Consider the following 17,180-nt stretch of genomic DNA (forward strand, 5'->3'; position numbering starts at 1 on the left):
TATTTTCCCATTTCACCTTCGAATCCACTATTTTTGTTCTGAAGATCAAGTGGGAGAACTTCTTCTATAGCAAGACATATATAACGTGATTCTGTTTACAGGTGGTGTGAAAATCTGTCCTTCAAAGTCAAACATGTCACCAGGCATTGGGGGCTCATGCCTATAATCCTAGCTTCTCAGGAGGCTGAGATCTGAGGATTGTGGTTCAAAGTGGGGCAGGAAAGTCTGTGAGACTCTTACCTCCAATTAATCACCAAAAATAATAAAACCAGGAATGGAGTTGTGGTTCATAATTAAGCAAAATTGGTCAGAGAGAGTTCCTGAGTTCAAACCACCGGCATATGCACATGTGCAAGCACGCACGCGCGCGCACGCGCACACACACACACACACACACACACACACAGTCAAACATACCTTTAACGTGAACAAATTTTAAGAAAAATGTCTTAGTTTTTGGATGTCTTAGAAACAGAGACTCAGCTGGATGCTGATTGCTCATACCTATAATTTTTTTATTTTTATTTTTTTACATTTTTTATTGCGAAAATACTGTATTTCTTATCAAGCATTGTTGCCTTCTCCTTTGTTTTCCCCCTACCATCCCTTCCCTCCCACCTTCCTCTACAATGCGCCCCCCCACCTAAATTGTAAAGTTCATTTTTCAACATAGTGTCTTGAACATCTCATTGTTACAATGGGTCAACCTGTATCCCTATTTAAACATTTTGTTTTTTTCCTTCCCCTCCCCAAATTATACAGACATCAAATACAGTGAAAACAGGGGTTATTCCGTAGGGGAGGAACATACAAAGCAACAAAAAAATCACATGGTACCTTATAAATATGTTAGAAACAATAGCAAGAAAGAAAAAACCACTTGTGTCCCTATCTTGGGGTTCATTTAACTTAACTTCATCTTATCTGGTCATATGTACATAGTTTTTGACCTTTTCTACTTGTCCCAGACATACACTAGTTATTGCAAATAAGGGAAACCATGGGACCTATGTTTTATTGGGCCTGGTTTCCTTCACTTGATATAATTTTTTCCAAGTCTTTCCATTTCCTAACAAATGGGGCAATATTATTCTTTCTGATAGAGGCATAGAATTCCATTGTGTATGTGTGTGTGTATATATATATAAACCACATTTTCTTGATCCAGATCTTATTTAATCAGGAGGCTGAGATCTGAGGATTGTGATTTAAAGTCAACCTGGATAGACAAACCTGAGAGAATATTTTTTTTTAAATGATACTGAACTGTTATTTATATCTGTAACATTTCTTTTTTTGTATATATATTTTTATTGTAAAAATACTGTACAGAGGGTTACAGTTACATGGGTAAGGTAATGAGTACATTTCCTATCAAGCATTGTTACCTCTTCCTTTCTTTTCCCCTACCATCCTTTCCCTCCCCACCTCTCTACCTTCTCCCTTCCCCTCCCCCCGAAGTTGTAAAGTTCGTTTTCAACATAGTGTCTTGTACATCACATTGTTACAATGGGTCAACCTCTGTCCTTATTTCAGCATTTTGTTATTTCCCTTCCCCTCCCCAGATTAGAAAAATGTATATACAAGATGCAGGATACTGGAATCAAATACAGTGAAAACAGGGTTTAACCATGGGGGAAGAACATACAAAATAAACAAAAAAAATCACATAATACATTATAAATATATTAAAAACAACAGCAAGAAAAATAAAACCACTTGTGTCCTTATCTTGGGGTTCATTTCATTTAGAATCATCTTATATGGTCATATGTACATAGCTTTTGACCTTTTCTGTTTGTCGTAGACATATACTAGTTATTGCATATAAGGGAAACCATGGGACCTCTGTTTCTTTGGGCCTGGCTAAGTGAAATTTTATTAAGTGAGAGACTCTTTTTTCCAGCTAACCACCACCAAATAGAAAGTGGAGGTGTGGCTTAACTGGTTGAACAGCAGTTACTAGCAAAAAAGCTGAGTAAAAGCTTGAGACCTTGAATTCAACCCCCCTCGTACCCCAAAAAATACCCAACCTCCCCCTCCCCCACCAAATAACTCATACAACACAGGGCCTATTCTCCTCAATTACAGAGCTTGAGTGATTCTACTGTGAACTTAATCTTCTTTAAAATCACATTGTCTCCGGATAGACAGGTGTTCTGTAAGTTTGGTGATCTAGTGCCTAATCCTGTCTCCACTTCTGACTACAGTTGATAAGTTGTTTTTACATGTGTGGAAATACTGAATTACTAATGGATTACATGTTTATCTCAGGGAATCCCATGCTGCTTAACAAAAGAATGTCTGTAAGAAATTTTGAGATACTTTAGGAAAAAGAACACATTTTTGATTTTATAACATCAGGATAGTGTTGTTATTTATCAGGCTCCAAGGAGGCCTCTTTTAGTTTCCAATTTGAAGGCCCAGAAATAATTTTCCCTAACATGAGGTTTTCCATGGAAATTAGGCAAACAGTGTTTGGAACTCAACATTTACGCAATATGTATTCTTCCATGTTCTCTCTGTGTGCTTGTTACCTTCTGTTTTGATGTTGTTGTTGTTTTTGTCCCCTTTATTGTGGATGATCCCCTTCCTTGGTCATTTATTTCTTTGTATGAGTCTCCCTGTTTGGCCAATAATAAACAATACTAGTTTTGTGTTTGGATGAAAAGGCGCATTAGGCAAAAGGAGGCTGGGCTTTGTATTAAAAATGGCGTCTTGGCTTTCTGCCTCATCTGGGGTTCTCTTGCCTCTTGGCTTTCTTTGACTTCCTTGGAAATCTGTTCTATGGCTCAGCCTAGTTCCAGCATTTGCAATGTATCATCGTGCAAACCTTTGCTAGCTACACATACCCTCTTAAAAATGTCCTTAACCACAGATTTCAATCTGCAAATTATTAATGTTAAAACTATTCGAAGGACACATTTCCAGACACCAAGCCAACATGAAGATTTTACATAAATCAAATATGGCAGAACCAAATGAAAACTATTGAGTTTTTCCCAGTCTCTCGGTCTGGGTCATAGTCATGGCCTAATTTGCCACTTGTGGTTAGTGTCATTATGTCCTACACTACATGTCACCTCAATGCTATGTTTGCCAATATTGCTTAAGGAAGTCTTTTTAGCCTCCAAACTTATTAAAAATCCAATGTGCAATGAAGGGGCATACTGTTTTGCCTGATTCTAATAACACAAGACACCTGTATTTCCATTTTTCTCATAATTTCTCTTTATCTTTCTCTATTTTGATATAATTTAATAAGTTGGAATACATTTCTTTACATTTGAAGCTATGTGGTTAATGTGTCTGTGTTGTGTGCATGCGTGAACAGCAGAGTGGGAGATAGAAAAATGTGGGGAACCCTCTGTCATACGTGAGTGTTCTTGATGAAGAATCAACCCATTGACCTATGCAGATAGAAACTTTATGTGTTTTGGGGTATCTTCCCATCAGAAATGAGAGAAATTGGACTTGCTGGTGGCAAGAAGCCTTTCACTAAGCTGCCCTGAACTCCACCTTGCGTTGGCTTGTCTTTTATGGAGATTGGAGAAAGGAGAGTCAGCAGGCACATGCTGCACTGAATTAGAGCCTGGAAAGATTGGCAGGAGCTCACCCAGTGACCCTGACGCCAGTTGACTGAAGTACAGGCATGCTAACATGGCAGAATCCATTGCCATGCTGTTTAACAGGCCACAGCAGTGTGCCTTGGGAAGGGAGTCACTAGTGTGGGAACAGGGGAGACAAAAACCCATAAAAGTCCTAACCACTTCCATTGTCACTGTCCAGCTTTCCTTGGCAAGTCTGTGCTCTCTGTCACTAAAATCTTCAATTAGACAGTGCTGGAATGTCTTATAGAGTTATGTGTCTCAGAGGGAAAGGAGTAAATTCTGGAGAGGAGAAATGAAAGGAAATTAATATCAAATGAACCTCTGTGTATATCTTCTTTTTTTCAATTCTGTAGTGTTCATTTAAAAAAATTTTACTATAATATATATAGTACTTGTTTTGTATTTATATGTTATCTTTTGTTTGTTGAGTTTTTTTATTTTACCAATTTCAGATAGTAAGGTAAAGCTCAGAGAGATCACATGACTTAAGACTGAAAAGCAGATAGGTGACAAATAGAATTCTAGTCCAGATGTGTGAATTCAGGATCTTTTTATTGGGGAAAGGGATAACTGGAGTTTGAACTAAGAGCCTTGCACTTATAAGCCAGTATTCTACCATTAAGCCAACCCCTAGCTCTCATGTATCTGAATTCAGCACGTTTTCTTGAATTAATATATACCAAATCTTTTTCATTTGTCTGCCTCTCAATACCAATCATCCAAGTAGTAGGTGTGTCAAAACTAAAAACCAGTTTAGTTTTTTTCTCCTCTTGTCTATAACCCAATGAATACATTAAATCAAATTAATATTATACTGTTTGATAAATTTTAAATATTTTTAAAGATGATTTTTTAAAAAGACTTCAGAGATTATTGAAAGTTGTTGGCATTTCTCTAATGCCAACAAAAAAAGAGAACATACCTTCACATGAATTTTTATTTCAGCAGCTTTTTTTTTTTTTTTTTGCCTGCCCTGGGGTTTGAACTCTGGGCCAGGCTTCTTTTGCTCAAGGCTAGCTTTCTACCACTTGAGCCACAGAGCCATTTCTGGTCTTTTCTGTGATTAATAGGAGGTAAGTCTCACAGACTTTTCTGCCCTGGATGGCTTTGAACTGCAATCCTCAGATTGCATGAGCCACCAGCACACTTGTCAGTGGCATTTTAAAATACTAAGTTTAACACATCTGTCCTTATACAGATGTTTCACACCCTTGGGTGCTGTTTCCAGCACCTTGTTCTATCCTCAGAGAGAAAGCAAAGCAAACTCAGAGATAAAAGAAGTTGATATTACATTAGAATATACCGCCTTTCTTTTTATTTTGTGGATATATAAAACATATAGAACTTGAAGTGATAAGATGTACTGCTGACAGATAAATGCATAGATCAGCTTTTAAGTAATAGGCATTTTTACCTGAACTTTAACTTTGGTTGGAGTTTTGCCGTATTGTTTAAATTAGCCTGAGCACCCAGCGGGAGCTTTTATAGGAAGCCATATCATGCCTGAGACTTTGGTATTTTCATGGACTGAACTGAAGTGTCCTAAGGAATCATGGGATAGCACTGAGTTATTTCCGGCCCTCTTCTGCAACTGTGCATTGGTGTTGTCCAGGTCTGCTCTTAGAGGACAGAGCTCCTTTGTTGTTTCATGAGGTCATGGTGATGTCCTTACAGGCAAATTTTCTTTTTAGTGCTGGTTTGTTCAAAAGGATATTCAGAAAAATAGTTCAAATAAAGAATTTATTCTGTAAAACTGTTTCATGCTTAGCTTAAAGAAATCATGAGGATCTGATTATTTTGGGTTGCTTTTAGTTAAAAATACCTGTGTAACAAAGTAACAAATTCAAAATGATTACTAACCCAAGGTATTCTGAGAAATGTGAAATAACGTATCAGAGGCATTTTGAGATAGGAAAATAAAAACACTTTAGCTATGTTTTGTTTTGACTTAAGTTTCCAAAGAATTGTGTTATTTTTTTTAAACAAATAAAAGTTAGATTCAGATTCATGGATAACACTTGTCACAACTTTTCCACTAGTAAAATGTATAATGCAATAAACAACCAGCCTTCAACACTGGTACCTGATTGAATATTAATGAGTGAACAGTGATTGACATTCCTGACTTTGGCAGCAGAGTGAATGCATGGGTATGAGAAACAGTGAGCTGTATGTCTCATATTAGGTTCCACTCATAGATCACTCATAGGAATCACTGCAACACTGATAAGTATCTCTATGGCTGGTTCATTCACTGACATGGTGCTTGTGCATCAGTATAGCTTTGGTGATGCTCTCTTCTTAAAGAATGCTGGTTGTATTAGTAAGGAAGCCTGCCATACACACTGAACACTTTGCAGTTCTGTACAACACAGACATCATTGTAAATTTTGCCTGACTTACGCACCAGATTGTGATAGCAATATAAAGAGTGACGTAGGACTTGTGTGTTTGCTCTGCCACACATGACTGGAGTCCATTTCTGTGACTGTGGATAGCAAGCTTTCAGTGTACTTTGTGGCATCTTTCAGTAGTTCTGTGCTTCTGGCCTGGCTGTTGTGAGAGACAATGCTTTCTTCTTTTCCTCTTAGCCCTTAGGGTGTCAAGCAAAGAACCTCTGTGCTAGGGTCACAGATAATTTCTAAGTTTACTGCTTATCAGTGTAGTCAGTATATGCATGCTTTTTTTTGGCTTTGCTGTTGTCATCTTTGGGCCCAACCTACTAAAAACGAGAGAGACTTTCTGTGTGTTTCTTTTTCTTTTTATATGTCTTTTATTGTAAAAATACTGTAAAGAGGGGTTACAGTTACATGAACAAGGTAATGAGTACATTTCAGCCTCCTGAGAGCTAGGATTACTGCTGTGAGCCACTGGTGCCTGGCTTCTGTGACCATTTTTGAGGTTCCTTCTTCCTAGAAAATACTTCTTCTGTGAAAGCAGGGGTTATACTGTGGGGGAGGGACATACAAAGCAACAAAGAAATAATCTTAGAAATGTCTTAGAAACAATCACATGAAAGAAAAAAAACATTTGAATACATATCTTAGGGTTCATTTCCCTAACATCAACTTAACTGACCTTTTCTGCTTGTGTTGTTATAATTTGTAGAGGGGATGGGAAAAAACAAATCGTTTAAATAGGGATACAGGTGGACCCATTGCAACAATGAGTCCTACAAGTCGTTATGTCGAAAAGGAACTTTACAACTTTGGTGGCAGGGGAGGGTTGGCTGGGGGGAGGGAGGTTGGGATGGGAAGGGGAAACAACGGAGGAGCCTACAATGCTTGATAAGAAATGTACTCATTATCTTGCCCATGTAATTGTAACCCCTCTGTACAGTATTTTCACAATTAAAAAAAAAGAAAATAATTGTTCTGGTTCCAGTCCTTGTATATTCTTTTTTTTTTTTTTTTTTGGTCAGTAGTGGGGCTTGAGCTCTGGCCTGAGCACTTTCCCTCAGCTTTTCAGCTCAAGGCTAGCACTCTACTACTTGAGCTACAGCACCACTTCCAGTTTTCTTGTGGTTTATTGGAAATAAGAGTTTCACAGACTTTCTTGCCCGGGCAGGCTTTGAACCGTGATCCTCAGTTCTCAGCCTCCTGAGTAGCTAGGATTACAGGCGTGAGCCACCAGCGCCCGGCTATTCCTTGAATATTCTTAAGTCATTCTTTATTGGTATTTGCAAATGGTTCATCCTATTATGGGTGACACACACACACACACACACACACACACACACACACACACACACACACACACACACACACACACACACACACACACACACACACACACACTCCTGACCCAAACAAAAACAATAACAAAATCTTAAGTGCTACAACCTAGCTACCTCTCCAAACTATATGCATTCCTTCATGGCCAAATTTTACTGAAATGACACATTGACCTCTGAATTTCCACTTCCTGTCTAAATTTCCATCTCAACCTTGCTTGTACTCCTTGTCATAGAGCTATTTTTCTCCAGCAGCCTCCCCAGCATGCTGTTACTAAAGCAGTGATTGGGTCAGTCTCAGTTGCTTCCCTTTTCTATAGTCCGAGATGCTACTGACTCTGCTCAGTTTTTTTTTTCTAAAATAGTTTTTATTACTGGTTTTCATACTCCTGCTTTCTCTTGACAAATGGAAGGAGTCAAGTGCTGGGTTTCTATGTCATGGGGTAGTGAATGAAGAATGGAGGAGAATAGAGAGGAAGGGTGTTTGTCATGTGGCTTAAAGTAGTGCTTCTCAATGGGGCCTTGTTGATACTAGGGTGGGACAGTTCTTGGTTCTTCCTGATGAAAGGCTCATCCAAGCCTTCCATGCAGTTTGACATCCCTGGCCTCCAGGCATTCACTAGTGGCATAGCCCATTGTGCCAACAAAAAATGTCCTATGGATCCCTAATTGCTTCTTTCAGAGGTGGCACTGCCCTGGATTGAGAGAGATTATGGTTTAATGTATTAACATCTCCTCCTCCCTCCCTCCCTTCCCTCCACCCTTCCCCATTTTGTTCTTGTTATTATTATTATTAGTGGCATTTGGGGAGACTAGGGTATTAAATCAGACACAACATGATTTGGTTCTCCTGACTATTGACTCATCACAAAATGTGCATCTCTCTTAGCATTTCTTTTCTTTTTTCTTGTTTGGTACCGGGGATCCAACCCCAGCTGCACTCACTAGGCAAGCCCTTTGCCACTGAGCTACATCCCAGCCTAACAGCTCTCATATTCAATGTTTCCAAACATTTTGCTTCCCTTCCAGGGCTCACTCTATACTGACACAGAACTGTTGTATTTGTGAAGCTGCTACCCTCTTACTTTGGATTTAGTTTAGACCTAAATTCTTTGAGCCCTAGGTATAGGTTACCTCCTGTGAGCTGTGTTGGTATCTTCTTCATAGCACTGGTCACATTGAAAGTCATACCCCAGTTTCTTGTCTATATTTCTCAGTTAATTCAAGCACAGACAGACCCTCTTGTTTCCATTTCCTGGAGTTCATTTTAATAAATATTACTTGATATGATCAGAGGCACATTGGCATTGCACCATTGTGTTCCTCATGTAAGAGTATCCTTCTTTAGTCTCATTTAAAGTCCAGCTTTTTGAGTTTCCAGATTATATTCTAAGCATTCTAGTCTATTTACTCCCATAAGCATGTCCTTAGTTGTTTTTCAGTTTTCTCTCCTCCAGATGTTAGTACTGAGCACAGACTTACCCCCCAGAGATGAATGTTAGGTGCTACTCAGAGTATGAAAACGTGCGGGGCTGTCTTGGGCCTTAAATCTTCTCTTTATTGATGTTATTTAAGGTTTTAGGTTGTTCAAGACACAGGACACTGCTTTACTTTCCAAGTGGTATTCTAATTTTGTCAATAAAAACTTCACTTGTTCTGTAGCTAATAAAGCAAATCATTAGCCAAAAGGCCTTTTATAGTTTCCTTATTCTGTAGTCAAGAAAGGCGAGGAAAGAGATCATTGTTTTGAGCAGCATAGTTAACAATATAACCTCTTGTTTGGGGAAAAAATTTGTACTGAAACCAGAAGAGTTCATTTTTTAGAAGATGATTTATTTGATGATTTCATTCTGTAATTTTTGAACCATTAACTGCCTAACAGTGTATGTCTGGCTTTTTATATTAAGAGGCAAAACAAAACAGAAACAAAAGCAACAAACAGAAGCATTGGGTAGCTATAATGGAGTCCTATGTATAAACGGAGTGAGGTGAGTCTTGCATACATCACAAACAGGCAGGATAATTGTAAATACTTAGGAAAGCCCAAATAAATTCTGAGCTTGCCACAGGTGACTTTGACATACCTTGCTGCATGATATACTTTACCAAAGGACAGGCCAGCTTGGGATGGAAGGGAACTGATAAAAAAGACCTTGTTAAATGCATGCTATCTTCCAAGCAATGGAAGATAGATCTTTGCACTCAAAAAGCTTTCTCAGCTGGGTGCTGGTAGCTCAAGCCTGTAGTCCTAGCTACTCAGGAGGCTGAGATCTGAGGATTGCAGTTCAAAGCCAGCACAGGCAGGAATGTCTGTGAGACTCTTCTCTCCAATAAACCACCAGAAAACTGGAAGTGGTTTGTGGCTTAAGTGGTAGAGCACTTGCCTTGAGCTGAATGGATGAGGGCAGTGCCCAGGCTCAGAGTTCAAGCCCCACGACTGACCAAAAAGCTTTCTCAGAGGAGAAAATAGCCATAGGTATAGGACTATAATAAATATTTAATAAATATTCAGTATTGTTCTTTTAGAAGAACAACTCTGTAGGGTATGGTGATTAAGATTGGTTGGTTAGCCAGGTGCTGGTGGCTCATGTCTATAATCCTAGCTGTTCATAGGTTTAAGATCCAGAAGATAGTGGAAAGAGAAACATCCATGACTGGCCCCCTTGTTAGGGGCCATTACCATGTTAATGAGGACAAGCACTTGTACTTGCATGGACTACATAGCATTTGGTGATTCAGCAGCCCCAAATGGCATTTGGAATCACAGTCTCGTGATAAGCGACATATCAAGGTCACATTTTAATATGCTGACATGAATTCTTTAGAACTATAAAATAGAACATTGTTCAAAATGTTCTGGCAGTTTTCCAGGTGCCTCATAGGAGATGGTTAGTTGTGCTATTTGCACTCAAGGTCTCATGTTTGCGCTACTTGCTTCCCCTTAGCATGGCTTTTGATGATTACGTGGGAGATAGAGTCTCAGAGACTTTTCTGCCCAGGCTGCCTTCAAGTCTCATTCCTCCAGACCTCAGCCTCCAGAGTAATTAGGAATATAGACATGAATCACCAGTCCCCATATGTAGAAAACATTTGTTCCCAGACTGTCCAGGACAAAAAAAAACACAAAAACATGTATAGAGTTACATTTCAATGTCACTGCCACATAACAGTTATTTACTATTAGTATCTCCTCTCGTTTCTTTCCGTTTTGCATGGCCTCATTATGGTCTCATGCTTCTTCTTAATCAGTTCTGTTCAAGTTTTGACCATTTCATTTTACTTTTTAATAAAATACTCATGAATGTAAAAAGAGACCCAGAAACCAAAATGTCAAAGATTAAACTTGACCCATCCAGTCCTGGGATCTTCTGTGTGTGGTTTTCTGAAATTGGAGGTAAAAACTAAAATAAGCTATTGTATGGACTAAACTAGAGTGCCATTTATAAGGTATTAGTTTTCATGATTGAATCACTGAAGGTGATTTTTTTTTAACCTGCTAACATATAGAACAAATAAGAGTAACCCTAGGAACTTTTCCATTGCTTACCCTCACTGTGTGACTCTCCTGTGACTGTACCTCATTCTTTTTTTTTTTTTTTAAACTAGGGCTGAGAACCGAACCCAGGGCCTTGGGCGCGCCAGGCGGGCGCCCTTCCGCTGGGCTAAACCCCCAGCCCCTGTACCTCATTCTTGTGTGTGTCCATTCCAGGTTGGGCTGTTGTGCTGTCCCTGACTGGTCACTGGTAAATCCATGACTGCTCCCTCAAATGATATTTTAGTTATTTTAAATAAGTGATCATTAAATATTATTTTAAAACAATTATATATATATATGTAGTTGTACAAAGAAGTTGCCATCCACTGAAGCAGTTTATAAGTACAATATATCTTGATCAATGTCACCCTTTTTAACATTTTCACCCTCCCTGTCCCCTTCCCCCTTCCCTCACTTTTCTTAATTTTTAGGTTATATATTGAATTTTTGCCATTTAACAAACTAATTTATGTGTACAATGGATTTTAATCTGTATTTTCCCCTCGACATCTTCACCTCCCTTCTACCCACCCCTTCCCTTATTTTTCTCAATTTTGTGGTATACACAATACATTCTTGCTTGTATTCTACTCATTTCCCTCATTTATTCTTCTGCCTTTCTCAACAATTGTATATGTTTTTGCATAGACACTTTGAGGTTAACACAATCAGTATAGCTCTGATACATCCACAGTATTTATTTATTCATTAGTTTGTTTATTTATTTATTGTGCTGGTCCTGGGACTTGAACTCAGAGCCTGGTGCAGTTCCTGAGTTTTTTGTGCTCAAGACTAGCACTCTTTGTCAGTTGAGCCATAGATCTACTTCTGGCTTTTTCTTTTTTACATTTTTTTGGGGTGCTTAATTGGAAATAAGACGCTCATGGATTTTTTCTGGTTGGGCTGGTTTTGAACCATAATTCTCATATCTCAGCCTCTTGAGTGGCTAGGATTGCAGGTATGAGTCATCAATGTCCGGTTTTAAATTAGTAATATTTAAAAAGGAGAGGGAGAAGCATTTCAAGAACTGTCAAATGTTTGGATGAATGTTTTGGAATAATAAGTGCCTCTGAAAAGATTCGGATATAGTCTCCGTGAGTAATTAAGGCTTTCACGGTTTTGTCTCCTCCGTTGGGAATAGTGCATTTCTGTTTTACTACACATATGAGAGAAATTATGGATAAGAATGTCTTGTGCCATTTGAAACATAGGAAGACCTAAAATATGGTTCAGAATGAGTCGATGCAATTTTTGTTAAGAACAATCAGAAGGCTTAGGTACGAGCAGTAGATAACTGTATTCCAAATACCAATAATCTCATTTCTAGTGATATTAATTTACAACCTCTAATGTTGTTTCTTGATTTCTGTCACATTTCTTGATAAACAGACAGCTCAATTATCCAGGGTTTTACCTTTTTTTCTGATAGGTTTTCTTGCCATTTTTGTCTTTCCTCTAAAAGCAAATTTTTTTTTAAAAGTTGTTAAAATTAGGAGAACTATTCTAAGAAGTTTAAATGTAGAAGTGTTCTTAGGTCCAAATTGTAGATTTAGCTAAGTTTTATAGAATGCATGCATGATGTTAATTTTTTAAAAGTGTCATGATAATAATGCCAGAATTTGACTCTTGTAAGGAACTGAAGCAATGCCATTCTATTTGGAGTAGACATTCTTAGATTAGGACCTTAACTTTTGGAATATTTATATCATTTCTGACTTGTTTCCATTCCTTATTAAGATCCACCCTGTATTTCTGGGAGCAGTTAGAAGTCCTGGCTTTCTACTAGGGAATAATGTGTGCATGTGTTTTGTTAAGAGAGTTCACCTTAATCAATGTGCTGCATAAAAAGGTCCCCCCACGAGATGTCAAATAGAGCTTTCAAGGGAGAATAGGCATATGTGAACTCATGAAATTTCTTTCCTATTGTAATTGGCCATTAGTTGACCAAAGCTATAGGGCTTTTGATTTACAAAAACTTTCACTTGCCAACTCAAATATTTCGGTTCCCTAGCTATCCAAGAAGTGTACATTTTTATATTGTTATTTCATCAAGCCACTGAGTCCTAAAAAAATAAATGAAAGAGCCACTTCAAAAATCTCTTCCCAAGAGAAATCTTTTTGTTCCCCAAGGAGCTGTACACTGAGTTAGGTCATATTACAATGTTCACTTTCTGACTGTTAAAATGACCTTATAAGCTCACTAATCTCAGTGCCCTACTGCCAAGGACGCAATCCACGGAGAATATTTTGGTGCCAGATTCTGTTTTGCAGCTCCTTATAGGAATGTCCTGAATGAGCTCTCAGTAAAGAGAGAATCTGTTTCTATTGGTAATTCATGAAGAGAAATATGTCCAGCCTATGAAAAATAAGAGTTTTATTATCTCCTTAATTCTAGGAAACGACCAATTAAAGAACCAATGTCTTGGAGATTTCTCTTTTTTTCTATTTATATATTTTTTGGAGTTTGTTTTTAAATTTTTGTTTGTTTCAGTTGACATATATTAATTGCACAAACTAAGGGGTCTCATTGTGGTATTTTCATACATGCACATAATATTCTTTGGTCAGAGTCACATCCTCTATTACTTTCTTACCCCCTCTCACAATCTCCCTTTCTAAAACTGTCTTACATTTTTTTTTATCGGAGAGTGGGACTCAAACTGGGCATCTGATGCTTCATTCTCATTACCACCTGAGCCATGCTTCCAATCCCTCTTACAGTTCTTTTCCTTTCTTTCTTTTTTCTTTTTTTTTGGCCTGTCTAGGGGCCTGAACTCTGGGCCTGGGCACTGTCCCTCACCTCTTCAGCTCAAGGCTAGTGCTCTACCACTTGAGCCATAGTGCCATTTCTGGCTTTTTCTGCTTATGGGGTGCTGAGGAATCGAACCCAGGGCCTCATGCATGCAAGGCAAGCACTGTACCACTGAGCCACCTTCCCAGCCCACAGTTCTTTTTCTTAAACATGAAATTTAAGAGATTTCAGCACTGTCTTCTTTCTGTTATGGATTTGAAATGATACACTTAAGTAAACTGGCTATAGATATATGGCTTGTTCAAAGAGGTCGTAACAGAAAACTTCACAAATCTTATTTAAATAACATGTTGCTAATAACATGTTGTCGAGGTGTTCCACCTCTACAAATATGATTAAATTTAATTTATAGTTTATTACACAGGCTGTCTTTAAGGATAAGTGGTGAGTAACCATAAGAGATACTTACTAAATGATTGGAAAGATGATTGTAAATAATTATAAATGGAACAACTACCACTTCAATTTTGCATTTAAATTTTCTTATAATTAAATCTTGCATAAAAATTTCCATGTGGACAAATTATTTGAGCTCACTGTACATCAATTTGTGAATTATTTTAGTATTTGTTCTTACGTTAAAGAGGAAATGAGTGCATGCTACAAAAATGCAATGTTACAGAGCAGGATGACTCGGAAAGCATCTTTTCCCCTGTTTTTGTGGAAATAAAGTCTTTCAAAATATGTATGTATGACATAATTAAAATTATTGTTTCTAATAATAAATATCATTGTTTCTAATAATTTTTATCAACAACATGTTTCCAAGAAGAGTAGAAATACTTTCTTGACTACTTCTCTGATCTTCCAAGTTTTAATAAAATTACACAAAGGATGAGAGACTTTGTATATGTCTAAAAGTAAAAGAAAACCTCAGCATCATAACAAATAAGAATAGTGACCTGATATTCTCCTCCTCCTACTTCTTTTTTCTCCTCTCTCTTCCTCCTTCTCCTCTTCCTCTTGCTGTTTCTCTTAGTTTTCTTCCTCTTTCTCTGCCTCTTCTTCTGCTTTCATCATCATCCTTTGCTACTTCCTCTTCTCATCCCTTCCTTTCTTCTCTTCCTTTCTTTTCTGTTAAATTGAGTAAAACAACATACTCCTTCCCAGCAGAAAATCCCATAGTGCTACTATGAAAGGTTTGCATAATTAGGGTTTGGTCAGTAATTCAGAATGATTCATGTTAGTGATGAGTGCTGAGACAGGGGAAAAAAGTCAATTGGCTAGGATATTATCTCTTGCGTGCTAAGAAAAACAAATGTTTTAGAAAAATAACAATCCCAATGACTGAATACATTCTTCTGTTTCTGTCATGAGCTCTCTCCTACAACTGCAGGTTGTTCTAATGCTTCAGTGTTTGCATTTCTAGTTTGGTTATTTGCTCCTTTATCCAACACACACCAAGCTTCTGCAATGTGCTAGGCACTCACTTGGCACTTGGATAGTTGAAAACCAAAACCAGCTGTAGTCCCTTCCCCCCTTGGATAGAAGTCTTGTGGAGAGACAGAAATTGATTAAATAGTCAAATTAAACAGTTGAAATGTAAAATGCAACTTGAAGAGTTTGAATTACTTGGGGGATTCAGTCAAGGCATCTCCAAAGTGAGGGAAGGTTGAACCAAAGACCAGATAGAGAAATGAACTAGAGGAAAGGTAGAAGGAAGGACAGTCTAGGAAATGTTTTGCAAACAGGAAATATCCTGTAGAAGGAAAATGTGCAAGGAAAATAAGAAACTAAAAGGTCTAGAGAGAATTACAGATTTTCTGAAGGTAGAAACTATGTGTAGGGATTTTAACTTCCTCTTAAGAGCCAGAGAAAGTTATTGGAGGCTTTAATTGGTAGGCAGTAAAACTGTGTTTATGTTCCATTTTGGTTTCCTAAAGGAGTGGATTAAAGAGTTCACAGTGATTGGTAGAAAGTCTTTTAAGGGTTCTTGCTATAGTCTGGGTCCTCTAGGAGGTATGATGATTGAGCTAAAGTTGTCCTCGAGGAGAGGGGGAAATGCTGAAGATATTCAAGGGCTATTTAGTGAGTAAAATGGAGAGGACGTAACGATGGTTTGAGTATGGGAAGAGTAAGTCTAAGATCAGTAATAATAATGCCTAAACTTCTAGATGATGCTAACTAAATAAATACAGGAACTTATTATAGATTTAAGAGACAGTGGGAGAGAACCAGATTGACGGTTAGAGGTAACAATAATACATTGCATCAGAGATGATTTAGAACATTTCAGCAAACAAGGAAACAAGACTAGACACCTTAATAAATAAGAAAATAGAAAAACTGTCTTAGATTAGAGCAGTGCAAAGGTATTAACCGAAGTACGAAACAGATTATCTAGGGAAAATGAAGCTAGTATGGTTTAGGAAAGAGCCATTAGGAGCTGCAGAATCTTTCCTGACTAAGTATAGAGTGAAGAGACCCAGATTCAATGACAGAAGGAGGAAGAAAACTGGGCCTTTATTGTGTTAAGGTCACCAGGATGATGTTTGAAGAATGAGAGAACAGTGACAAATGTGGCACAAAGATCAGGGGGCATGTACACCAGAATGACTTATTTGATTCCGTGTCATAAAGGTCACTGTCAACTTGACTCTGAGCTATTTTGAGGAGGTCTTGGGTGCTGAAGCCAGATATGACTGAAGTTGAAGCTTTCATGGGTATGGAGAATTGATGATAATCCACAAATGTTTTGGTGAGTTTTTAGGAAGAAGGGCAGGAGAGAGAAGCAAAATAAGGGGAGCAGAGAATATTTTCTTTTCATGTTTTCCAATTGGAGAAAAGAGGAAAGATTTAAAAGCTAAGAAAAGGGATGAGTTTGGATATATACAGTATATACAGTTGAGTGATGGATTACTCCCAAAAGGCTCCAATAATACTCCTAGTAAACAACTCTTTGGTTTTGTGTGTGTGTGTGTGTGTGTGTGTGTGTGTGTGTGTGTGTGTGTGTGTGATATTGATGATTGAACATAGGACCTCACTTCCCATGCTTATTTTGCTCACAGCTGGCACTCTACCACTTGAGCCATACCTTCAGTCTGGCATTTTTCTGTTAAATTGGAGATAAGAGTCTCTCAATTTGTTTGTCAAGACTGGCTCCATGCTTTGATTCCCAAATCTCATCCTCTTGAGTAGAAAGAATTATTATAGGTGTGAGTTATTATGCTGGTTGATTACTAGGTTTTGATTACTCATTTGCGCCAATCTATAAGTTCTCTGTGAACTTCTTGAAGCCCCTCCAAAATCACCTTCACCCTCAGTAAGTCTTATCAGGTGCTGTGGCTCACACTTACAGTGCTAGTTACTCGGAGGCTGGGATCTGAGTTCATAGGCAGCCTAGGCAAAATGTTTGTAAGACGCTAATTTCTAATTAGCCAACCACCTCCACTCCCCCCGCAACCCAAACCAAAAAACAAACCTGAAATGGAGTTAGTGCACAAGCCCTAGAACTGTCAGCAAAAAGAATAAAAAAATCTTTATTTCATA

General features: G+C 38.0%; 1 protein-coding gene across 1 annotated transcript in view; it reads left to right on the forward strand.

Moving 5' to 3' along the window:
* The window catches only part of Hmcn1 (hemicentin 1), a 438,323-nt gene that overhangs the window by 58,649 nt on the left and 362,494 nt on the right, over positions 1-17,180 (forward strand). The window lies entirely within an intron of this gene.

Source organism: Dipodomys merriami, unplaced genomic scaffold (assembly GCF_024711535.1).
Source record: "Dipodomys merriami isolate MVZ:Mamm:240054 unplaced genomic scaffold, mDipMer1.0.p SCAF_24, whole genome shotgun sequence".
NCBI lineage: Eukaryota > Metazoa > Chordata > Mammalia > Rodentia > Heteromyidae > Dipodomys > Dipodomys merriami.